The following is a 26009-nucleotide window of genomic DNA, read 5'->3' on the forward strand; positions in this document are numbered from 1 at the left end:
TTTAAGATTTATTTTTATTTATATGAAAGACAGAATTACAGAGGGGGAGGAGAGAGAGAGAGAGAGAGAGAGAGAGAGAGAGAGAGAGAGAGATGGCCACAATGGTCGGAGCTGAGCTGATTCGAAGCCAGGAACCAGGAGCTTCTTCCGGGTTCCCATGTGGGTGCAGGGGCCCAAGGACTTGGGCCATCTTCTACTGCTTTCCCGGGCCACAGCAGAGAGCTGGATTGGAAGAGGAGCAGCAGGGACTAGAAACGGTGCCCATATGGGATGCATTGCTTCTGGCCAGGGATTTAACCCGCTGCACCACAGGGCTGGCATGAAGTTTCAAAATTCTATAGTGATTGTCAAATTTTAATATACTCCAGAATTGCCTAGAGGGCTTACTAAAATACATGCCACTGGGAACTTCCTGCCTACACATCCCAGACTTTTTAATTCAGTAGGCTTTGTTGGAGCCTGAAATTTGTGTCTCTATATGTTCCCAAGTAATGATGACGATGATGGTTTTCCAGCAACCTCACTTTGAGAACCCTTGAATATAAAATTCCCTTATTCTGCTGCTGTCCATTTTGAAGGACAAAAACTAAAACTAAGCACACGTGACTATTTCTAAGGAAATTACCTTCTAGTTCTGTTAGTGGTAGAGCTAGTTAAGCCACCACCTGCAAACAGGGGCATCCCTGTTTGAGTCCTGGCTGCTCTGCTCCAGTACCAGCTCCATGATAACGTGCCTGAGAAGGCAGTGGAGGATGGCCCAAGTTACTTGCATCCCTGCCACCCACAGGGGAGCTCAAATGGAATTCTAGGCTCCTGGCTTCTGAAGGCCCAGCCAAGGCGTGGCAGTCATTTGGGGAGTGAACCAACATATAGATTTGTCTCTTCTTCTCTCTGTCTCTCCCCCTCTCTTTCCCTGTCTCTCTCCTTTTCAAATAAATAAATATTGTTACAAAAAGAAATTACTTTCTATTCCTATAGTAATATAACAGAGCAAATGCATTCTTGGATTTGCCCCAAATTGAGAGTTTGGATTTTCTCCCCTTGGCTTTTGTAATTGAATGAAACAAAACGGTGCCTATGGGGTAAAAATGACATACCAGCTGCAGATTATTTTCCCATTCTTTTTTTTAATTAAAAAAATTCAACATAGCCAGACAATTTCTCACCTATTCATCTCCATCTAAAGCAGGACACCATCTGTTATGTATCCACTTAATCAGTGCCGTGACAAATTGGAGCACACTCAGGTCTCTGATACCATACACCACTCACGGGGAGTTTCTGATGGGATCTTTGGAAGGTCTTGATCAGGGGTTGAGAGGACAGCTGGCCATTAGGCTGCAGCTGCATTCAATCAGAGCAGAGGCTCCCTGAAGACTCCCACCAAATAAGCGGGGTCAAATAGCCTGGCCGGGATGAAGCTGGAAAAATGAGGTACCTGGTGCCTGGGAGGATTCTGAGTTTGATATACTTTTCAAGAAGGTTCAGTTACTTTCAAAAGTGAGTCTCTTTTCTCTTTGTGTCCATCATATCAGAAAAAGGGGATGTGGAGAGTTTTCAGCGTGTACCCAATCTGAGCTTGGGCTGTCACTGGGGTGCTGACTCACAGACAAAATGCCTTCATACGGGGAATGGAGAGTTTCATTTCTCTTCCTGCTGGTCTGAGGTGACCTGTAGACTGAAGGCAGACAATGCACGTCACTTCAGAACTCCTCTCCAGCAGCTAACAAGGTCTCTTATCTCTGTGCTTGCTAACAACCCATTTGATTTCAAGAGCAGAGAAAGCAGGTGGGCATTTGAAATGAGAAGGCAAAAAAATCAGCCAGAGAAAAGGAAACAGATAAAAAGCAATGCTTGAACAAAGGAAGATGGAGTTTGGAGTTGGAATTTGGAGACTGTAGTCAGGGGCAATGAGGTTAGTAACTGAAGTTTCAAGAATATCATATGGGACTTTTTTTGTATTGTTTTAATGTATAGTGGAGGGGACTTAGAATGAATAGAAAGATACAGAAAATGAAAGGCTATGCAGATGATACCCACAGCCCTAAAAATAATTTTATGGGTTAAAATCTCTAAATACTTATTCTTTAAAAAGTGAAAAACAGTATATATTAAATGGCTTTATGGAGGGAGGTTTCCACATTTCCCTTACCAATCTCATGTAATGTTAGAAAAAGAGAAAAATATGTTTAGTTTTGTTATGAGTACAGTACATGAGATAGTATAAATCCATAAAGATATATTTCTAGTATATCAAAGAAAAATTATTTATTTAAGGAATACATAGGAGATAAGATGTATTTGAAATATTTTTAGCTCTTTATTTTTTCATTCAGTCATTCATTTGGCCAATGCAAATATTCATGAAAACCTGCTATGTGTCAGGTATTCTTCAAGAAGCACAGGATTAAGCCATGAACATGAAATAAAAAAAATTTCTTCTGCCAAATTTGAGTAACTATAACAATACCTTTAAGATGTTGATATGTAGATTCTTGAGTACAAATGCAAGATCTGACCCAATAGATTTGTGAAAGAGCTTGGGAATAGGTTCTTTTAAAATATACATTTGAGTGATTCTGATACAAAGATATATTCCCTTCATGTGGTCTCACTCAGTCTCAAAGCATAACTATTCCTAGTAGAAACCCTGACTCTACCTTCCCAGCTTAGCACTTTCTTGGTAGTTCCAGACCTGTACATTCAAACTGTCTCCTGGAATTTTGCAACCGTGCCTTTAGGAAGTCAAATGCCACATGCTAAATAACTGAACTTACTGTGAGTACAAATTTACACCTCTTCTAACTTCCCACTTCCACGGGAGGCATCTCTGTCTAGTTAGCAAATAAGAAATTGGAAAGTCATCCTGAAGTCACCCCCTTTTCCCTCCTTCCTCCCTCCCATGAATCCAGTCAGTCTTACATGCTCGGGTACCACTATCTTACTATTTAGTAAATCCTTCTCTGTTTCTTCCACCTACAGTCAGCCCAATGAGCCACCATCTTGACTATTTCCAGAAGCTCTTCCTAAGTATCCTCCGAATCTCTACATTTTGCTTTTCTAGTCTATTCTTCATGCTGTTTCCAGTGTGGTCTTCCTAAAATGAAGCATCAGTCACGTAATTACCCATGCTTATAGCCCTTCAGTGACTCAAACTTGCCCACTGAGCAAACTCGAAGGGATTATTTAAAAACATTTATTTATATATTTGCAAAGGCTGGGGAGGCAGATAGCAAGCTTTCATCCACTGATTCAGTCACTCAAATGGCAGTAACAGCTGATACTGGGCCAGGCTGAAGGTAGGAGATAGGAATTCCATTCCACTCCGATATCCCAAATGGATAGCAAGATTTTCCAGTGCTTAGGTGCATTAGCAGGGATCTAGATTGGAAGCAGAACAAGAAACCAGGGTAAGCAGCAGCAGCTTAACCTACTATAGTACAATACTGGTCCCAAATCTAATTTGGTGGAAAGGTTCTGATGGTCTCTCAAGCATTTCCCTTTTGCAGAATCTCCTCCAAGCTTTCCACATCCTACAAGTCAGTCATTACTTCAGCATAATTTTCAGTCTGTGCTGACTTTGCTCTTGTTTTCACATGTGCCTGGAGTGGCTTTCTTTATATCCCCGTTAACCTGATGAAAGCCCACTTGTCTTTCAGCATTCACTGCATTACAAGATTTTTGAATACCTCTCCATACCTTGGCACTCCAACAGATTTGATTCTTCTTTGTGGGTCTATGTTTTCATATGCTTCTGATATAGCATATGCAATCTTATAGAACACAAATTTCTTCATTTGTGTGTCTCACTGGTGTCTGTGTACAACCCTCTAAAGCACAGGGAGCTAATCTTTTTTCTATATGGAACTGTTATGTGTATGCCCAGTCCTGAGTGAATGAACAAAAATAGTTATTTTTCAAAAAGTATAAAATCAAGTTTTGTGACATGATTTTTTCATGTCTTATATTTGCTCTAGCAAACTTTTTCTCTGCTTCTTGTGCCATGTCTTAATCCAAGGTAAGTAAAATGTGATGCTTCCTTTAGCTGGATAATAGCTGCACATCCATCTTCTGCAGTTAAGACTCAGACTGCATTCCTTACTAGATACTTGGTCTAAGCGCGGTAGAGCTAAGATTTTAGCTTTGGGGCAGAAAAACATTCTTTAAGCACCTTAGAGTCCCCTGACATATAATTTTGATTAAAATGGTTTTAAGCTTTGTTTATATGTAAGGAAAGAAACTGATTGTTAGCCATATTTTGTAATAGCAGAAACATAACTCAGTTGTATTGATTTTATCTAAACCATTTTCATAATATCTAGATTAAGAAGGAGTAGTGGCTGCTTTATTTTATAGGTGAAGAATTAGAGGGACAGAGACTTCAGATGCCTGAATGGGTCAGTTATTGCTCTCTACATCTCAGATATTATTTTTCGGTACTTCCTGATCCTTATCATGAATTCCAAGTCCTGTGAAATGCAGGGTGGGTCCACAACTGTTCTTGTTCACAAAGTACTATGGAGTTATGGCAATGTATTCCTTATTTGTTGCCATGATTTATTTTTTAAAGATTTATTTATTTATTTATTTGAAAGAGTTATAGAGAAAGAGAGAAAAAGAGGGAGGGAGGGATGGAGGGAGAGAGAAAGAGAGAGAGAATTTTCCATCCCAGATGGGTGCAGTGGCGAGCATTAGCCAGGCTGAAGCCATGAGCCAGGAACTTCTTCAGGGTTTCCCACATGGTTGGCCATGGGCCAAGCGTTTAGGTCATCTTCCACTGCTTTTCCCTGGCCATTAACAGGGAGCTGGATTGGAAGTGGAGCAGCCAGAACTCAAACTGGCTCCCATATGGGATGCTGGCATCACAGGTGGCAGCTTTACCTACTTGCCACAACGCAGGCCCCACCATGATTTATTTTTGAAACTAGAGTATCATTGCTTATTCAGCATCCTAATGCACTTTCAATTGTTCTTCAACCATCAGAGACAGGTTTGTATTTTCCCATCTGTACTCAACCAAACTTCCATAAGACAAATGTGGGGTATTTGGCAGATGATGATAAGTCCTCAAATCTCTGACATCATTTATATTAACAATGCATTTTGCCATGCATAATCATTCTTATTTGATGCCTGGCAGTTTTATGAGAATAGAATGAAAGTTACCAGCCATTAAATGCTAACAGATTTTCTTAGTGCCCTTGGAAGGAGCACTTCTTAACAAACATGGCTAAGTGATACCCTTATACACTCTGATCAAAGACAGTTCCAGAAAAGTATGCAAGAATATGTTTAAAAGAGAAAAAATGGGAATTATTTTCCTTTGCTCCTCTCCTCATACATACTGTCTGTTGTGCCTGAAAAAAATAATGAGAGAAGTAAAGCTTTACCTTCAAGTAAAAGAGTCTTTGAATTAATCTTTCAGAGATTTCAGATGCTTGAATACACTTTTACAGCAGTAGTTAAAAAAATTGGTTTTCAAATAGAACTGTTTGCCCTTGATTTACTGCTCAAAATAATTCTCACACTGAAAAAAAAATAAATTCTGAGCATCACCTGAATAATAAGAGAAATCTGCCTGTAGTTAATTGTCAGTTTAGAGAAATATAATGATATAAATTGCACTTGAAAAAAATATTTGTTTTTTATGTACCTTAAAGTTCAAAATGACTTCTGATTTTTGAAGCACCCATCTTGAGTTGTTTAAATTCAAGGACCTCATCTGTATAGACTGGGAATCAGCAAGTTATTAATACCTGCATTTTTATGACACATTCTAAAGTCAATAGGAAAGAGGTTTCTGAATAAAAGCCTTAAAATTACCTTATGAATTATTAATTGCAGGGCATATTACCTTTGAATTATAAAAGCCCAGAAAAATGGAAAGGAGAATTGAAAAACATCAATCTCAGGTTCTTTAAAAATGTAATACCAATCATTTGAGCAGTGTACAAATCTTTTATTAAAGATAAAAAGGAGGTGATACGTTTTTTATTAACTGGAGGATATGTTCAATCCACATGATTAAAAATCTCATTACTAACTCAAGTCAGGGAAGTGATTTATTACTGAAACAGAATGGGAGGCATTCAGTTGTCCATAGCAGCGTTTATCAGGAGGAGAACTATCAGTTTGTATCTATTTTAGCATGCTTAATATTTTTTAAAGGTGGCCTTGCCATCTGTTCAGAGAATTGGAGATATTTTTCTGAAGTTGGCAAACTACCTTAAAGCAAAAACAGTTGCTGTTTTTCATTTAGCGTAAAGTTTCAAGTTTTGTAAGTAGAGATTGTATCTGTGCTGTAAAAAAGGTAAAGATTATTACAAGGCCTATTATAGTTTTGACCCTCAAAAATTTTTAAAAAGGTTCTCATCCATAAACATTTATTACAGGAAGGCAACTTCTGCTTTTAAAGAGATTAAGTTATGTGTATTTTCAAAGGTAAAGAGTTTTATCCTTTAGATACGTTGGTTTTTGTGATTGTTGCTATTTTATTTTTAAGAATAATTTAATAATTACTTTCTAAATGATCTAATACACCTTCATTTCTTAATTGAGTATCTAAGTTATTATATGTAGGAAAAAATCTCTTGTTATTAACGTATTTGTTTTGTACCTATGCTTATTTTTCTTATCTATAAAACTTACATAGCAAAGTAACCTCTCGATGTCAGGAAGATTAGTAAAAGTTGGTGGTTCTAGGATGTGCCTCATGGACCTCTGCAGGAACTTGGAATTTTGGTGTGACTTGGCTGCATGGAGAGGAGACAGCATTCGGTAAAGGAAAATGGTCCTGTCTTCTGCACCTACTCAGCTGAGGCTATAACTAGTGTGATAGGAAGGTAGTCAGAATGTAGTCTGGAGAGAAACAGTGAGGAATCATCCTGGGTTGCTCATCAAGAGCTCAAAGAGGTGAGTCTGGGTAGCTAAACTGAACGCTGTTATGAATAATACAGTATGCCAAGCTGAAGTTAGAGAAACCAGTGCAAGTTTTAGAACAAAGGAGTGGTGCAAAGAGAAAACGAAAAGCCGTTCTATGGACTATGGAGAGGAGATCATCCAGAATGCATCATAGTTATTCCACGGGCTTTAGGAATTGAAAAGCAAGGTTGGTTAAAAAGAAATCTTGAGAGAAGAATTTACTGGATAATTCTAACTTATTTTCATGTTTTTGGAATTAGACCCTTACAAATGCTTATCATTTCTTACAAAGAATCCTCAGGCTCGTGTTTAAGACTGAGGATTCTTTATTTTTTCCTGCAAATCTCAGTCCTCTGCGCCCTGGAAGGGCATTTTTGGTTTCAGGTGGGTACGTCAGTGCCAGCGTTCAGGAAGCACCTAAGAGATTTCCTAGGGCCCCTTTCTTCAAGTATTCCTTCTTGCAGACTCAGACACCGAACTCATTAAGAGCCTCTGTTCTCCCAACAGAGATCATTTGACTCTTCCCATTCAAGCTAGGGACAGCTGAGGTTGCATCTGTGTGACAATTTACAAGTGATGGCTTCAGGGATTGCTTATTTTAACTATCACTAGGGGCACCCTGCTCCCTGGGCTGCTTTGGAATTTGGCTTTCTAACTGTAAGAAATAAAACTACCATGCTAAAGGTTGCCATTACAGTAGTGGATGAGGAAAATTAAAATTGTATCTCATATTTGTTAAAAATAAATATTTTCCTGATAATGTATGCCCTAGATATGGACACAAGTCTATATTGGCAAAGATATGTGTATATCTCTTCTCTGACTTATGTAGTGCTTTCTGAAAAAGAAAGGTCTGTAAAGTCTCATGTCCATCTATATATATATTTATACAAATCTGAGTGTTTAGACACACTTCAAAAAAGAAAACTATGCTTTGCATTCAAAATGCCTTCAACAATGCATCACAGTTCTTCAAGCTGTTTGCACCCCTTTGAGTATTTGAGTTTAGGCAAATGCCTTTTCCCTGTTCCTTTTTTTTTTTTTTTTTTTTTTTTTTGTAAAGCTGGCACATTCTTTTTCAGTGAAAACAAGGGAGCAAGGGATTATTCTAGCCATTGAAATAGAAATGATGTGTGAATCTGACAGCTGGAGCTTGGGTGTGAGATATTGCAATTTTTGCTGTAGGGAAAGGAGATAAAATGAGGGTTTGAATTTCATAGCATAAGGGGCTACCTAAATAGCAGCTGTTAGGTATGAAATCCCTGCTGGAGATTAGAAAATGGTAGGGGTTAGGTCTTCCTAAACCCAGAGAGTTGGAGGTGGCAATGAGGAATCGTGTTGCTTTATTTGAAGTGGATTTTATTTTTCCTTGTCTAACTAGTGGTGATTGCTTTCTGGGTGTAGAACTGCACATTCATAAATTCCCTTCACTTGCTTAGAATGAAAATACCTGAAGCCTTACAGTTTTCGTTTTCAAGGAGCTGAATAATATCCATCGATTGCAAGAGCAGGTACATATTTTGAAATTGCTGAAATTGTTAAAAACATTTCAGTGGGGTTGATTCTGCATGTCAAGAGGGAATGTTGTACCGAGTCTGACTTCCAGAGTACAAGAAAATGGTCGCTCACTGATTAGAACTTCGGTGATAATGTTTGCATGCACTTGTTACTCTCTCATGTGTCCTCTCTCCAACAACAGGTGTTCTTGGCATATATCTCTTTATTTCTCCTCTGCTACCCAGACATTCTTTTCATGCTCCATTCACATTGTACTCCATTCACTTTTTCAAACATAACTTATATCTCATTTCTGAGGCTTTAAAGCAGTATGAAATATTGGAAATGATTAAGTTTCTTTTCCCAAAGGGATCATTGCAAATAGTTGCTTGTATACATGTAGTTTAATGACAATTATGGAATACTCTCAAATATACCTATTGAATTATTGGCCAAAATCAGTGGTTCTCAAACTTCCTGTCAACAGAATCCTCTTTAAAATTATTGAATTTTCCCAAAGGACTTTTCTTTATCTGACTACATCAACCAATTTTTACCATAATAGGAAATAAAACTGAGAATAAAATGTTAATTAAATGATTTAAAACTAACAGAAATAAATCCATTACATATTAACACAAATAACATATTACGGCAAATAAGTATTCTAATACAAAAATGACCATTTTTTCTCAAATGACAACTTTCCAGATTTCATTCTGCTATTATAGATTGTATCACTCTATTCTCTTTAAGTGGCTTAAAGCACGTTTTACGGCCTTGTTTTTGGTCTATCCTCGAGAATGCTCTGTGTGTGCTTGAATAACTTTGCTGCTGCTGTTGAGTAGATTGTCTATATTACTTCATAGTCGGTTAAGTCTAGCTTGCTAATAGTATTGCTCAAGATTCACTTCCTTATTGATTTTTCTCCCAATATTTATATTAATTATTAAAAGTGAATAATGAATTTCCAGCTATCATCACTGAGTTATCTGTTATTCCCATAATTACTGGCAATTTTGCCTCCAGAATTTTTCTCTCTGTTTTTAAGAGCATATATTGTAGAAATTGTTCTCCTGCTGATGAATTGACCCTTCTATAAATATAAATGTCTCTGGTAATAGTATTTTAAAAGTCTATTTCATATGCTATCACTATAACCACTCTAACTCTGTTGAGTTAGACAATATGATGTATTGCCTTCATGTTTTTACTTTTAATGTGACTTTGTCACTGAATCTAAAGTTTGTCTGTTATAGACAACCTGGAATTATTGTCCTTCAGGTGAACCCATAGCCCATTCCCTCAATTCATTAGGGCTTCTGCACAAATGTCACTTTGCCATTTTGGCCATATCCCTAGTGCCTAGAACAGTGATTGATACAAGATAGTGAGTGGTTCAACACACATTTGTTGAATGAATAAAATTCAGTCTAATATATCAAGGAAAATTTAAATTTCATGGTTAAATGTTAAATAGAGTACAAAAATGTCTACTTCAATTTCTGCAACCACATTCAGCTAGTTATTAGCAAACTACCATTTATCAAGTTTTTGTGACTTTTAGAGAAGAATGTACAGAAAAGAATTTCCAGAATGATGAAGCAAGATATCTAATAAATTTCCTTTTAACAAAAGCAGCAAGAACCACGCATAAATAATCAAAACCAGCTTCTTTTGGAATTCTGGAAATTAATCAAATATACATAAAAATCTAAGGGTTGTTCACTCAAGGAAAGTGGCTGAATCCTGGAAACAGAGAGCTTTATATTTCGCTTGACCTTTTCCAATCTCCCTCTCCCTACATTCATGGCAGAATTGGCAACAAGACCGTGAGGTACGGAGGGAATGGAGTGAGGTGAGGATTCACTGAGACCAGAGTCAAAGCTAGAAGCTGACTTGTGTAGAGTTTCTGGGCCTTGGTAAAGTTAGATTTCATTCTCAGGATGATGGGAAACTTTCTGAAACTGTTTGAGCAAGCGAGTGGCATGATCTGACTTTTTGTATTAATGGGATTACTTTAATCTATGCTCCTTTTTTGAGTGGTTCAAAATCATTATCTTTACCATCTTCTCACCATTTTCTTTTCTGCAAAAAATTTCTTTGCATGTTAAGATACTAAGAGTTGCCAGCTAAGGATCTAACCTAAGTAGCCAGAAAGCCCACATCTGTGTGGGCCATAAAAGGGTTTTAGTTAAGACTTCATTGTGCTTTTCATATTCATTTATGGAAATCCTCCTTTCAAAAAAGAAAACACATAAAACAAACCAGAATACTTAGACTATTTTACAGCACAGAAATACTTATTTACCAAGTGGAAGTTTATTTATGAAAGAAAAGAAGGAAAAGACTAATTCTCCCTCCTGTGTTTATATTTGTAAGAGGAGAGGACCAAACCTAAGACTTTTTCTTGGCAATCAGTAAGTAAACTTAATGTCATTGCTTCTTTCAGTTATAATAATTATAAAAATTTCCTATATATTTTTGTTAAAAATGCATATTGAAAACCATTCTTTTTTTTTTTTTACTTTAAAGTCTCGCATTCTAAAGCAAAGAAACTTGAAAAACCAGAGTTGAACAAGGCTATAAAGAACTTGGCAAACAGACTCCATAATATTAATCCTTAGTGAATTGTGACAAGTACTGCATCTACTTATTCCAACTGAGGATTATTTCATCAGCAGTTTTTTTGGAATGCTTCTAATTAGTTTCTGGAAATATCCAAGTTTTATCTAATCTATAACTATTATCTATTTTCAGTAAAATGTTGGAGGGAAGCCATTGCTATATCTGGTAAGCCTACCTCTTATGGTAGCCCTGGATTTCATATTTGAATACAATTATATTAGAGAACACAGATTAATTTGTTTTACATATTCAGAGCTAGTTTTTTGGGGAAAATGTTATGCAAATTTATGTAAATTGGAATACATGTTTATGTAAAACAACGTGTGATTATGCATCCCTACATTTACAAGAAAAATTCTGCTAGTCTTCTCTTAAAGCAGGGAAAATACAAATATACTCACAATCCCAGTTTGGACCAGGATTCTTGCTAGCATGGTTTGTCTGGCATGTGGAAAGGCTCTCACGTGCCATGGCATTGGTTGAGGATTCTGTGTTAACTTTGCTGAAACTGAGTTTCAGGGGATGTTGCCAATTCTATCTTCCCTTCTATGCTTTTCTTCATTTCTGTGATGAAAGATCTTGATTTCCTCTAAGTAATGCAGAACGATTTTGTGGGTTGTTACCCAATTTTATAAATAAACATATCAGTTGAGGCCACTGCATTTGCCTTTTTGTCGTGAGCTGTCATAAAGGGAAAGGCATGTTCCTAGCTTTCTGACACACTACCTCTGTTTCTCTTTTTGAAATGCATAGGAATAAGATGGCTTCAATCTTTATAGCTAGAGTGACCACATATATAATGTTTTGTCCAAATACTCCTTTAAGAGTAACTGGGATGCAATTGTGCTCCTTTTGAAGTTTGAACCAGGACTGATCCAGGGCAACTATGACGTGTGATTATCCTAACTGTGATAATTCCAATCTTTTTTCCTTCCATTGATAAGTTTACATGACTCGTCCTGGGTTTCTTTTTTATATCAAAGGTTCACAATTTTCATCAGTCAGGTATTCTCTAGAATTTCCAAAAAGAATGTTATTTGTTTGTATCCATTGTTTAATTATTAGTTATCAAGTTGCTTTTTCCAAATAATACTTCTGGATTGTCTGAGTTGAGACAAGGACTGTTTTTGATTCTGATTTATGTGTCTGTTTCTCTGGGAACAAGAGATGGGAAGGAGGCAGGTGGGGGGAGAGAAAGAGAAGGAGGTGGGGGGAGAGAGAAAGAGGAATTGAGATATGCTTTCCCATCCTTAAGCAGCCCCGTGCATTGTTTCTTTTCTCTACTTCTGTCAGTTACTTTCTTTTATCATGTCTGCATGTTGCCAGCCTGGGAAAAAGAATCCTAACTTCCAGGAAAAGCTTAATGCTGCAATAGGCAAAAACACAGACTGCTGTAACAACTACATGGTGAGCTATTTTGCTTCCTGGAGATGATTCCATTCTACCAAATCTGGTGATAGTAGAAAGAGACATCTTGAAAAGGAAGGGGATCATGAGCAATTTATGAAAATGTTCTTGGCAGATGGCAGTGTCCTAGCAACCTGGAAGCGTAGGTGATGGAAAATTGAACACGTATGTAGTGTCTTATTCAATGATCTTTAAATGTTTTTCCACTGTTGATCAAGTATGATAGGATAAATATGTATTCTTATAAAGAAGTCTTACTGAAGAAAGCTAGCAGAGTGGAGTTAATTCCTGTACCTTAGAGAGCAGGTGACAGGGCAATGGGAAGATAACTAGACTGTCAGTCAGGGACTCTGATTTCATGATTTACTCAATGTTATTGAGGCTTGGTTTTTGCTAATGTTATAGAGTATGTATGACCATTTTCCTCAGGTATCCTACTCCATATTTAGAGGAGCAAATGAGATACTGAACGTTAAAATACATTAGGTATCATATTGATGTAAGAAGTATTATAAATTCACCTACTTACATAGCAGGAATTAAATAAATTAACTGGATTATTATTAAATGGTTATGGGAAAATATTAATGTGCAATTCCAATTCCTTCTCCTCATTTTAGCAGATGGACTTCAAAAAAATACTGATCTTCTAAAATACATATTTTTTAAAAATAGAAAAGCAAATTAATCTCAGGACCAGAACTTCCTCTAAGGTAGTTAGTCATGGTATGTTGTTGCCTCAGATCTTTTTAGAGTAAGGTAAATTGTGAATAAATGAATACATGAAAAATCATGGTTGTTGAAGAAACTTCCCATGAATCAATGATTGTATCAACCTAGAGCCAGAAAATTCACAAAAGCTGAACAGAAATTTGGGAACATCCAGATTTTCTAAGCTTTTCACACTGTGTTACCCAGAACTGGTTTTGATTCCTGAAATGTTTATGATGGTCACAAGTTAAAGGCAATGCTTAAAATCCAGTAGGCAATCATATAAGATAACTGTCACTAAATATTCTGGCTGTTTTAGCTTGATTGTCCCTAATTTCTATATATACTTTTTTTAAAAAAATGATGTATTTATTTATTTATGTGAAAGACTGAGTTATAGAGAGGCAGAGGCAGAGAGTGAGAGAGAGAAGTATTCCATCTGCTAGTTCATTTCCCAGATGGCCACAATGTCTGAAGCAAAGCCAGGAGCCAGGAGCTTCTTTCGGGTCTCTCATAGGTGCAGTGGCCTAAGGACATGGGCCAAGTTCTGCTGCTTTCCCAGGCCATAGCAGAGAGCTTGATCAGAAGTGGAGCAGCTGGAACTCGAACTGGCACCGATATGGGATGCCAGCACTGCAGGCAATGGCTTTACCTGCTACACCACAGCCCCGGCCCCTCTATATACTTTTAATATCAGGCACTGTTTAACATAAATTTTGTATGTGTGTGTATGTATGTGTAGTATTTTGTTCTCTTCAAAAAGTTATAGAATATGTATATTCAGAAAAAATATGGATTTTAAAAATTATTTGCACTTATAGAAACACTTCTTTTTATTTTTTATTCTTTTTACCTGGAAACATTTTATTTAAGGTATACAAACTTCATATAATTCATACACAAAGTTTCTTTCCATCTTACCCTCCCTCCCACCTATACTCTTACCCTTCTTCCTCCTCCCACTCCTATTCCCATTCTTACTTTTTACAAAGATCTATTTTCCATTAACTTTATGTATGTGTAGTATTTCTGCAAAGTCTTGCATTCTGTTCATTGTGAATTCGAATCTATCCCATCTCTCATCATATTTTGGAAGGCTTTCTAGACATCATCTGTGTTAAGGGATCATGGTGAACTTTTCCAGCCCCGCAATTTATCCCTTCTTTCTTCCAGAAATTTTTGTAAAGTTAATTCCATAGTCACAGGCTGGTGTTGTGGCTCACTTGGTTAATCCTCTCTGCCTGCGACGCCAGCATCCCATATGGCGCCGGGTTCTAGTCCCGGTTGCTCCTCTTCCAGTCCAGCTCTCTGCTGTGGCCCCGGGAGGGCAGTGAGGATGGTCCAAGTGTTTGGGCCCCTGCGCCCACATAGAAGACCAGGAAGAGGCACCCAGCTCCTGGCTTCGGATTGGCACAGTGCTGGACGTACTGGCCATTTGGGGAGTGAACCAACAGAAGGAAGACCTTTCTCTCTCTGTCTGTCTCTCTCACTGTCTACAACTCTACCTGTCAAATAATAAAAAAAAAAAAAATTCCATAGTCATATGGAAAACATACTAGTGCTTCAGTAATAGCTAGGGAAGTACTTCACCCACTTCCCTTACCCCAACCTTGCTTCCCTGAGAGCAAGACTTTCTGGACTATTTAACATAGTATAGCATGAATGATATTCCAATGGAGATTCTTCCTTACTCTGAGTTTTGGAATTCTATTTAAGAATGCCTATAAAAGAACAAACTATGATTGGGCCCTCTTGAATTCATTTACCCACCAGCTGAATGAAGAAAGAAGAAAACAGATTTCCTGCCTCTAGGACTGCCCACTTGTATGTACTTACTGCTGCCAGTGATACAGGAATTAGACAGAACAAGGGCTGTTACCACTGGGGCCTCAGAAGTCTTACTATAGTGTTAAAAATGTAGGCTGATGAATACCTCAAGTGTCTGCCAATCAGATTATCTGGTATTCCTGTGGTAGAAGCATTCCTGGATAGAAGCATGGCAGATTCTTTACTTAATATGGTTTTTAAATTAATAATAGATTTAGGGGAAAATCTTTGTCATTACTTGCTTTTGTAGATAACTAAGAGTCTTTGAAAATTCTGATGTAATATATAAGCAAAGCCATGGAAATGGGCTGTTCCCAGTGTGATGAACTTAAATTTTACATTGTCAAGCAAAATATTCAAGAAGAATTGACCCCGCTCTTTAGTCTCAAAAGAAGGGATGCCGCCGGCGCCGCGGCTCACTAGGCAATCCTCCGCCTTGCGGCGCTGACACACCGGGTTCTAGCCCAGGTCGGGGCACCGGATTCTGTCCCAGTTGCCCCTCCTCCAGGCCAGCTCTCTGCTGTGGCCCGGGAGTGCAGTGGAGGATGGCCCAAGTGCTTGGGCCCTGCACCCCATGGGAGACCAGGAGAAGCACCTGGCTCCTGCCATCGGATCAGCGCCGTGCGCCGGCCGCAGTGCGCCGGCTGCGGCAGCCATTGGAGGGTGAACCAATGGCAAAAGGAAGACCTTTCTCTTTGTCTCTCTCTCTCTCACTGTCCACTCTGCCTGTCAAAAAAAAAAAAAAAAAAAAAAAGAAAAAAAAAAGAAAAAAAAAAAAGAAAAAGAAAAAGAAAAGGGATGCCCAGGGAAGAGCAGCTGCTCTACTTTACCACTTCCCTTGGATAATAGCCATTTCTCCCACTCCAGTTTTTTTTTTTTTTTCAAAGATTTATTTATTTATTTGAAAATCAGAGTTACACAGAAAGAGAAGAGGCAGAGAGAGAGAGAGAGAAATACAGAGAGAGAGAGAGAGAGAGAGAGTTCTTCCATCCAATGGTTCACTTCCTAATTGGCTGCAACGGCTGGAGCTGTGCTGATCTGAAGCCAGGAGCCAGGAGCTTCTCTCCCCCAAGGGTGCAGGGGCCCAAGCACTTGGGCCATCTTCTGTTGCTTTCCCAGGCCATAGCAGAGAGCTGGATCAGAAGTGGAGCAGCTGGGTCTCGAACCGGTGCGCATATAGGATGCCGGCGCTTCAGGCCAGGGCGTTAACATGCTGCACCACAGTGCTGGCCTCAACCTTAGTCTTTTATATTATTTTTTTCTGCATCTTTTTTAGTACAAGAAACCAACTAAATGGTATGTAGTGCGTCATTAAATATATTAAGCCAATGCTAATTGCCAAACATCATTGCAGGATTCCAGCAGCACACCAAAATCTAAGCATGGGCCTGATTTCCTGTACACCGCCTTTTATATTATTTCTTGGGGTGCATATACATATGTATGTCTGCATGCTTACTCACATATACATGCTCACAAAGCAAAGAAAATAATTTCTATATAAGGCTATTTCTTTTATTCTGTGTGTATTGGGTATGCTAGAAAGCTATCTGAACTGTCAATGTTCATGAAAATTCTCTATCTGCTACCCATGAAACACAGCCTAAAAGAAAAGTAATATTACACTAAAATAGACTTAATAAATATTTATATCGAATAAATATCCCCGTGGTATTTTATGTTTTTATCTTTGACAAAGTGCTTAATTTAGCATTTTCAACAGCAAACCCAAATTGAGTTATAATATTTATTGGGACACTGCTAAAGCTAACATTTATTGAATATTTACTGGTAGTTAGTTCCTTGTTAAGCATTTTGAATTTCTTCATTTAATTTTTATAGTAGCAGTTGGAAGAACTTGCTAGTATCATCCCTATTTTACATCTAAAGAATCTATACAGAAAAGTTAAACACTTATTGTGCATGCCAGAGTTTTCAGAGCTGAAACGCTTAGCAATTATTATTCTTTTTTTAAAGATTTATTTATTTGAAAGGCAGAGTTACAGAGAGGCAGAGGCAGAGATAGAAAGAGAGAGAGAGAGGAGAGAGAGGTCTTTTATCCACTGATTTTCTCCCACAAAGGCCTCAATGGACAGAGCTACACCAATCCGAAGCTAGAAACCAGGAGGTTCTTCTGGGTCTCCCACACGGGTGCAGGGGCCCAAGCACTTGAGCCATCTTCCACTGCTTTCCCATGCCATAGCAGAGAGCTGGATTGGAAGTGGAGCAGCCAGGACTCGAACCCAGGCTCGCATGGGATGCTGGCACTCCAGGCCGCCAGTGGCTTTACCCATTATCTCACAGCGTCAGCCACAATTTGCTATTCTTTTTCCCCTTGTCTGTTTTTTGTTCTCTTGCATTGTTTTTGTTTTGTAAACTACTTGGAAGATATATGGAAACTGGGTATTTCAAAATTTGGTTATCTATCTGTGGGTTGGTCAGATGATTATAACTAAAAAGTAGCATTCATTTGTTCTCATATAATTTTTCACGTGTCTATATATATGTATTCCCAATTTACTCATACTTATTTCAAGATTTGTTTTTTAAGAAACAATGCTGAGGACTGAATGAAACAAATATTGCATTGTTAGATTCCAAGAGAGAACATAATGTTTAACAGTTGCTAGGCACAATGGGACAGTCTTATTCTTTCCCAACTTATTAAAGTAATGCCATTTATTGTTGGACTCTGCCAACTATTTCAGATGGCTTTGAATTCTGACTTGGTAAATGCTTTACTGAAACAGTCATTAAGTTCTCCCACACTTGAGGCAACCAAATTTCTATCTCTCAAGATAAAATGTAAGTGATCTGAATGTTGCACAAATCAGCATCTGAGAGGGAGGAGAAAGGTCACTCATGAATGGAATCAAGTTCTGACTGCTTTGCAAAAAAGGAAGCAAGTCAAATCGTAAGTCATGCACTGCTGATTTAACGTGTGGGAACAAGAAAGACAGGAAGACTCTTAGAATGCTGGAGAAAGCTATGTGTCTGCCAGTGTCATAAAATTCTCTTTGTAATCCAAGAAAAGAGTTATACTGTTGGAAATGATCCAAAAATGGTAGCAATAACTTTCTATTCACACATTTTGAAGAGTTATCTGTGGCTCTTTAAATTTGAATGACTTTACAGTAATTTTTTTTTCCTTTAGGAATCATAGATTAATCACCCCTGAACTAAGCCATTAGGTTAACTTGTTAGTGTGGGTGTCTTTAGCAAAGTAAGATGGGTGTTAGAATATGAGGGTGGTCTGGCCTGGAAGAAAAAATGGTGCCAAGGCAGTTGCCCACAGCTCCCTCCCTCTGTGTCGTTCCTTTTTTGCTCTTCACTGCTACACTTATTTTTAAACAGCTTTCACATAGCCCTAATGATGAAGGGAGATAAAAATCCCCACATAATATCTGAGCTGCTTAGTGTACTTAGAAAAGGCTTGAGTATCAGGCAATCATTCTTGTAAAGTAAGACTGAGGTGTACAGAGTCACTGTCGAAGGAGTGCAGTTCTGGGTTCTCCAAGAGAACTGGTGCCTGCATCCCTGGCCATCAGGAGCTCTCCCTCTGCTTCGCACGCCTCATCTCCAACTTCATGCCTACTAGCTCTGTGACTCTAAGACTATAAGCAATTGTGTGGCTCCAGCTACACTTTGTCATGGTTATTCTCTGACTCCTTATTCACTTGAACTGGTGGTGCTGACCTACTCTTTTTTTTTTTTTTTTTTTTAGTTTTAGCTCTCTTTAATTTTTTTATTTGTTTGTATCTCATAAATGCAATATTAGGAACAAAGTAATTCTTCCCACTGTACCTGCCCTCCCACCCACTCCCCCATCTTCCTCCTCCCTCTCCTGTTTAGTCCAAGAAAGAAAGAAAGAAAGAAAGAAAGAAAGAAAGAAAGAAAGAAGAAAGAAAGAAAGAAATAAAAAAATCTGACATATCTTTAACTTATAAGACATAACAATATCCTCCATTAATACATTAAAAGGAAGTGATTTTTGGGAACAAGTTTTACTATTAGGTCTCATGATTCAAATCTTTGGGGCCAGAGGTTCTGCATGGGAAGTTAGTGCATAGTGACTCTTGTTCATTTAACAAATACCACTCTCACGTATGATATCAGTGATCACACATGGCTTTTTTTTTTTTAAGATTTATTTATTTATTTGAAAGTCAGAGTTAGAGAGAGGTAGAGCCAGAGAGCAAGGTCTTCCATCTGCTGCTTCACTCCCCAGATGGCTACAATGGCTGGAGCTGCGTCAATCCAAAGCCAGGAACCAGATTCTTCCGGGTCTCCCACGTGGGCGCAGGGGCCCAAAGACTTGGGCCATCTTCCACTGCTTTCCTGGGCCACAGCAGAGAGCTGGATCTGAAGAGGAGCAGCTGGAACTAGAACCAGCACCCATATGAAATGCCGGCGCTTAAGGCCAAGGCTTTAACCTGCTGCACCACAGCGCTGGTCCCACCCATGGCTCTTGACATGAGCTGCCTCTTTTACCAGTGTAGCTGACCCCTTGCTCTATTCCTATTTTGGGTTTCTTGGTTATCTTTTACTGCAGAACACTTTTACCCGTTCTATATTTTTACACAGCTATGACAAAAAAAATGATTATATTTCTGGACTCCTTGGAGAATAGTTTACACCTTAATTACAATTTTGTTGGTTAATTAAAACAAAGGGCTTTAAAAATGAAGAAGTAGACAGGTGTTTGGCCTACCAGTTAAGACACCACTTGGGATGCCTACATCTCATAACCAGAGTGCCTGGGTTTCAGCTTTGGCTCCACTCCCAAATCCAGCTTCCTGCTGACACATATCCTTGGGGTGGCAGACATTGTTTTAATATTGGGTTCTTACAACCCATGGAGGAGACATAGATTGAATTTCTGGCTCCCCACTTTGGTGTGGTCCAGCCTCTGCTGCTAGGGGCATTTGGGGAGTGAACTAGTGGATGGGAGAGCTCTCTTTCTCTCTTCCTCTGCCTCCCTGAAGAAATAAAGAGGCAAACAAACAAACAAATTTCAAAATAAGAAAGAATGAATTAGCTTATTATGAAATAAGGTAATACAGGGGCTGGAGTTGTGGCACACAATTTAAACTGCCGTTTGTGACACTGGCATCCCATATTGGAGTGCTGGTTCCAATCACAGCTGTTCCGCTTCCAGTCCAGCTCCCTGTGAGTGTACCTACGAAAGCAGCAAAAGACTGTGCGTGGACCATCCACGTGCTTGGACCCCCGCCACCCACAAGGGAGATGTGGATGGAATTCCTGGCTCCTGGTTTTAACCTTAGCTTGGACCAGCCCAGGCCATTGCAACCACTTGCAGAGTGAACCAGTGGATCAAAGATCTCTTTCTCTGTCTCTCCCTTTCTCTCTGGCACTGACCTTTCAAATAAACAAAATTAATCTTTCGTAAAAATAAGGTAATACTAAAAATATTTTGTTTTCTTTTGTTATGTTTTATGTGGAGACAAAGCAAGAATAAATGGGCTTTTTGTTCATTCATCCATTCATGCATATCTTTACTGGTCATCCACTAGGCTTATGTTTTAGGCATTGTTTTAATAATATTTTTAATCTTTAAACAAGGAAAAATTTCAGCTGCTATCAATGTAATAAAACATTAGAATTAAGATGACAAAGGAAAAAGTACTGAATTTATAGGGATTTGCAAGAAAGGATGAAAAACTAGAAACAATGCATGAATTTAGTTGACTATATTTTGGGCAGCCCTATATTGGAATATTATATATTATCATTATACTAAAAAAGCACTATTACATGGGGATCAAGAGAAAGCCAGTTACCCCATTCCTTGGATGAAATCCAGGAGAGGTGCATGATTTCTCTGGTCACATTTGAATAATTAAAGCCCTCTTGTTAGTTTTAGTAGCAATCTAATTTTGATTACCAAGATGACCACTTACACAGTCAAAACTCAGTCTAGAAACGTCTGCTGGGAAACAGGCTTTGGTCCTTCCTGCCTCACCATTGGTATCCTTTTCTCCCAGCTACTTGGTCAAACTTCTTAGTTTCTTCCAGAAAAGTGGGGAGGTAAGACGCGAGTAGGAAGTTGTAAACTTATGGATATTTTTATGACTTGGCATTGGCATGTTCTGGAGTAAGTGTATATACAGAATAGCCTCTTTCTTGGAACTATTTGCTGCTCTTGGGATGTTCACCATGGGTATTGCTGGGCAGTGTAGAGTGACATTGGGCACAGCACTCTCCCCCATCTCTTGCCCTTAATGATCCAACCCCTAGCCTTTTTTTACTGAGGTGCCTTCAAGAGATCTCAAAGAGCAATGTCCACGTGGGCTACAGTGGCCCCCATGCATCCTCAACATATTAAATGGAGGAGTGCAGCTCTCCCACCACTATCCTATTGTCTGTTGCTGCTGACTTCTGCATTTAGTTTTCTCAGGTGAGTTTCAAGCCTCAATCCCTGTGTGCTCTTCCATTCCAGAAAAATGTGTATCAAATGCTACCTGGTCCTCTCAAAGACCCTTCGCTCGTTACAGAGGGAAGTATTTCTTTTGCTTTAACCCAAAAGGAAACTAGAATTCAGCATTCTTTCTTCCTTCCTTTCTTCCTTTCTTTCTTTCTTCCTTTCTTCCTTCCTTCCTTTCTTTCTTTCTTTGACAGGCAGAGTGGACAGTGAGAGAGAGAGAGAGAGAGAGAGAAAGGTCTTCCTTTGCCGTTGGTTCACTCTCCAATGGCCCCCGCAGCTGGCGCACCGCGCTGATCCGAAAGCAGGAACCAGGTGCTTCTCCTGGTCTCCCATGGGGTGCAGGGCCCAAGCACTTGGGCCATCCTCCACTGCACTCCCGGGCCACAGCAGAGAGCTGGCCTGGAAGAGGGGCAACCGGGACAGAATCCGGCGCCCCGACTGGGACTAGAACCCGGTGTGCTGGCGCCGCAAGGTGGAGGATTAGCCTATATATATATATATATTTTTTTTTTTTTTGACAGCAACTTTGTTTCATGAAATATTCTCCTCTGGTCTCTTTTACCTATTATTCTTTCATATTTGTGTAAACTGAATATCTGAATGCAGATTCTGAAGATAATTTATATTTTTCCTTCCTGTGACTTTCCATATTTTCCAAGTTTTCTCAAATAAATCACCTATTTTTAAATGTTCCCAAAATAAATATTGATTAAACATTCATCTGCACAAATGTAGATAACAGGAGCCTGCACTGTGGTGCACCGGTTAAACTCTGCCTGTGGTACTGGCATCCCAAATGGGCACCGGTTCAAGTCCTACCTACTCCACTTCTGATCCAGCTCTCTGCTATGGCCTGGGAAAGCAGTAGAAGATGGCACAAGTCCTTGGGCCCATGCACCCATGTGGGATATCCTAAGGAAGCTCCTGGCTCCTGGCTTTGGATCAGCATAGCTCCAGCAGTTTGCGGCCAGTTGGGAGTGAACCAGCAGGTAGAAGACCTCTCCCTCTCTCTGCTTCTCCTTCTCTCTCTCTGTAACTCTGACTTTCAAATAAATAAATGAATCTTAAAAAAAAAAGCAGATAACAGTAATTACTCATTTACATGATATGTGATCATCTCACCTGTTCATCCACCACAATTATGTGAATTTTGCAGTGCTGTTGTTTTGAATGTTTTAACATAATCCCAACTTGGTAAGTTATTTGATCAATGATATTTTAAAAAGTGTTAGTATTAGTAGCCAGGCAATAGAATAAGACTTCTCCTTCATTTATTTATGGCAGAATAAAAGGTATTATAGAAATCTTTGCAAGTGACTACTATCATCAGAGTTTAAAGTATTTGTAGTCTCATTCTATTTTTGGGTTTGAGGAAGGGAGGAGCCTTATGAGGTCTTAGGATTGCATTTGGGAGGCATGATATGAATACTGGTATAAACATTTTATAAACCATCAAGAAGGGATTCAATTGATAAGTATAAGGCAGAACTGTCTTTTGAGAGATGCATGACAGGGAAATGCCCAGGTTATACAGTTTCAGAGTAGGGTGGGGGTATGCATAGATGAGTAACCAGTTGCCCATTTGCCTTTGGTCTCTTTCCCTTTTAGGGGCCTGTGTTATCTTAAGAGTATTATAGCTGACAGCTAAGATGAAAACAAGTCATCATTTCCAAATGATTTCACAATCACCCTTACAACCAGAATCCTTTATAATGGAAAAGAGAGGCTTATGTTGGCAAATTCAAATAGAACACAAGGCATTTGAAACACACATTATTCACCTTACAGAGGGTACCCTATGAAGAAATATCCGGTGATTTACCTGTGAGATTGTGTACTTAGATCTAAGACTATCCAGAAAAATGTATAATTTCAGTTAGCAATGACATACAAATCTTTTATGTGGTTTATATTTGTCAGTCATTAAATTACTAAGCTTATGCAAAACTTAACATGGTTGATATTCGAATTTACACATACCAAGTAGACTATCAATTATTTAATTGTTCTCAATTGCTTTTAGCTTTTATTGGATCAGCATCATCCCTATCTGGGAGCTTGCTAAAATTATAAATTCTGGGATCCCACCTCAGACTTGCTGAAGCAGAAACTATGGAAATAAGCATCAGCAATCTAGGTTCTAGCAAGCTCTGTGGGTGATTCTGTTGGCCACTAAACCATTGAACTAAGGAAGCTAGAGTTTAAAGTACCTGTAGAAATTTAAAAGTCTTTGCTAAAAAATGATGTCTGAAATGAGTAAATTGTGTTTCAAATTTATTCTAATGGAACAATACAATAAGTAGTTATTCTTGCTACAAGATGGGAAAATTTTCTGGAAAACAATAAAAAAAAACTCCAATATGTGCCAGTTATATATTAGAGTAGTGAGTAGTAGATTCTTGTGTATTCCGGAGTCCTAAGAAGCAACTTAATCACACCTTTTTGTAGTGCTCTATCCATCTATAGTAGAAGTAACTGATTTGAAGTGATTATTTTAAAGACAACCTTTGTTGAGGTCTTTTTTGTTGTTGGAGACAGGTATATTTTAACTACATTAAGGCATTTTTAGGTGGGAAAAATATGTTGGAGGGATAAGTTGGTGTATTGACCTGGTGATCACAACATGAGAATGGAATATTATCAGTATCACAGGTAAATATTGAATGGAGCAGAGAAAAATCTAGAACATTTTTTGTCAGGTTCTCTTTCTGTTTCTGGAGAAGGACATCTATCTGACTGGTAGCTTAGTCATGAGCAATACAAGGAGACATAGAGGAGGTGACTATTCTGTAATGCATGATCCCTATGCTATTCTGTGTCTCTCCACCTAAATTGAAAACAGTATTAAACATCAGGAAAGGGGGAGAAAGGGAGAACTGAAACAATATCAAAGAAGGAATATAAAAGAACAGGAAGCCCATTAGGTAAACGTGCAACATTTTGGTTTTCCTGTGGCAGTGTGAAACTGCAAATTTACTAAACTCAGCACTTCAAAATGGACTATGAAGGCAATTTCATGGAGAAATCACATCAGGATAGCTCATATTCTGCCAGCATGTTCTTTTTTTCTCTATCTCTGCCAATGACTTCTGTCATTCCATGTTCAAACCTGTGACATGTGAAATGTGCAGTGCCTGATGGAGGCCGGTTCACATTACCCACAGTAGGCTGGGCAGCATGAGTGGGGGGAGGTGCTGAAGGATGCTGGGAACAGTGGATCATCTCTAGGCCCCTGGGCGCTTCTAAGTCAAAGATAAAGGGGTGCAGTTTTGAGGTGGTCTTAGGTTTTGTCCTTCCCATGGCCCTTTATGGTGCTATTTGACAAGGTAGAATTGTGGGAAATGATCAGATTGGCTCAAATCAAACTGGGTTTCTTAGTATCTTTCCAATGAGGGAACACATTTAGGACAAAGAACACAGATAATTTGGTAGGCTTCTCAAAAGACGGGTGCCTGGGGAAGTTATGGTTTTCATCCACAGTTCTGTAGCACCGTTTGTTAGATACTTTCCAGCTTATTTGTTCAACTTTAAAAGTTCTTGGCCTATGGGACAATATTGTATTGTTTTGCAATGAAAAGGAGAGGATTTGACAATACAGAAATTCTGCATATAAGACTGTTTGGAGCATAGCAGAACAGCATAAAGTTTATTTGTAAGCAATAGATCAGGTCAGAAGAAGCACTGGAGGGTATAAAGTTCATGGAAATGCATTTTATGAAAAAGTTACGCACAGATACTAGAAATTTTTGCACCAAAGCAAACACCATTTTTATTTTTAAAAAACCTTTTGAAAACCCCTCACATATAACAGCTCACAGAAAAAAGCCAGAAGCTGGGTAAGGAAATAAGGTATATTTAATCCATAGTGAACCATATTGTGGAATTTGAAACTCTAATCTGGTCTGGAGAAGGGGATACGTGTGCTCCAGTAACTGGGTGAATTCTGCCACCTGCACAAGTAGTGAGTTTTCCTCAGTGTATTCTAAAGCTGCTGCTTGGCACAGTTATCCTGTGGAGTCAGGAGGGAAAGAACCCAGAAAACAAAAATTAAAACTCTTTTCTTCATATGACTTTTGCTTTCCCACATAGAATCAACTTGTTGTGGATTGCATAAACCACAATATGCAATTCCACTATTTCATCCAGAAACTTTCCCATCTGACCAAAGACAATTGCAAATATGCTAAACTTGCTTTAATGAAAAGTCATTCTTTACATAGCTTACATCGACATAAGATGACAAGCCACTCACCAGATAAAGGGTTCTTTGTCTGAATTAAACAATAAGCCAGCTCTTCCACAGAACACGCCATTCTATTCTTAACTGAATGCATTTTCAACTAAGGCTGCATTCAGGACCAATCCTAAAGGAGGCCCATCTGGTAGGAAGGCCAAAAGTCCATTGTGTGGCCTATGGTCCAGGCTGTCATAAAAATGGTCACTTTAAAACTGTTGGCAATCTACAAGTGTATAGCGAGAATTATGTTAACCTCTATTGACTGACTTCTGTTAAATATGCTATTAAGAATCCAATTTACCTTAGTTTTCTCTCAGCTTGACTCTGGGCTCTCAC

The 26009-nt window shown here is 38.7% G+C and overlaps 1 long non-coding RNA gene across 2 annotated transcripts in view; it reads left to right on the forward strand.

The window, feature by feature from the left end:
* The first annotated feature begins 1313 nt into the window (after nt 1-1313).
* LOC149127435 (uncharacterized) overlaps nt 1314-26009 on the forward strand; it is a 73844-nt gene continuing 49148 nt past the window's right edge. For both annotated transcript variants that reach the window (XR_016231560.1, XR_016231561.1), the window contains exon 1: nt 1314-1500. This is a non-coding gene — a long non-coding RNA (uncharacterized LOC149127435). The remainder of the gene's footprint in view (nt 1501-26009) is intronic.

Source organism: Oryctolagus cuniculus, chromosome 3 (genome assembly GCF_051225735.1).
Source record: "Oryctolagus cuniculus isolate XC-2025 breed Fujian yellow rabbit chromosome 3, ASM5122573v1, whole genome shotgun sequence".
Classification (NCBI taxonomy): Eukaryota; Metazoa; Chordata; class Mammalia; order Lagomorpha; family Leporidae; genus Oryctolagus; species Oryctolagus cuniculus.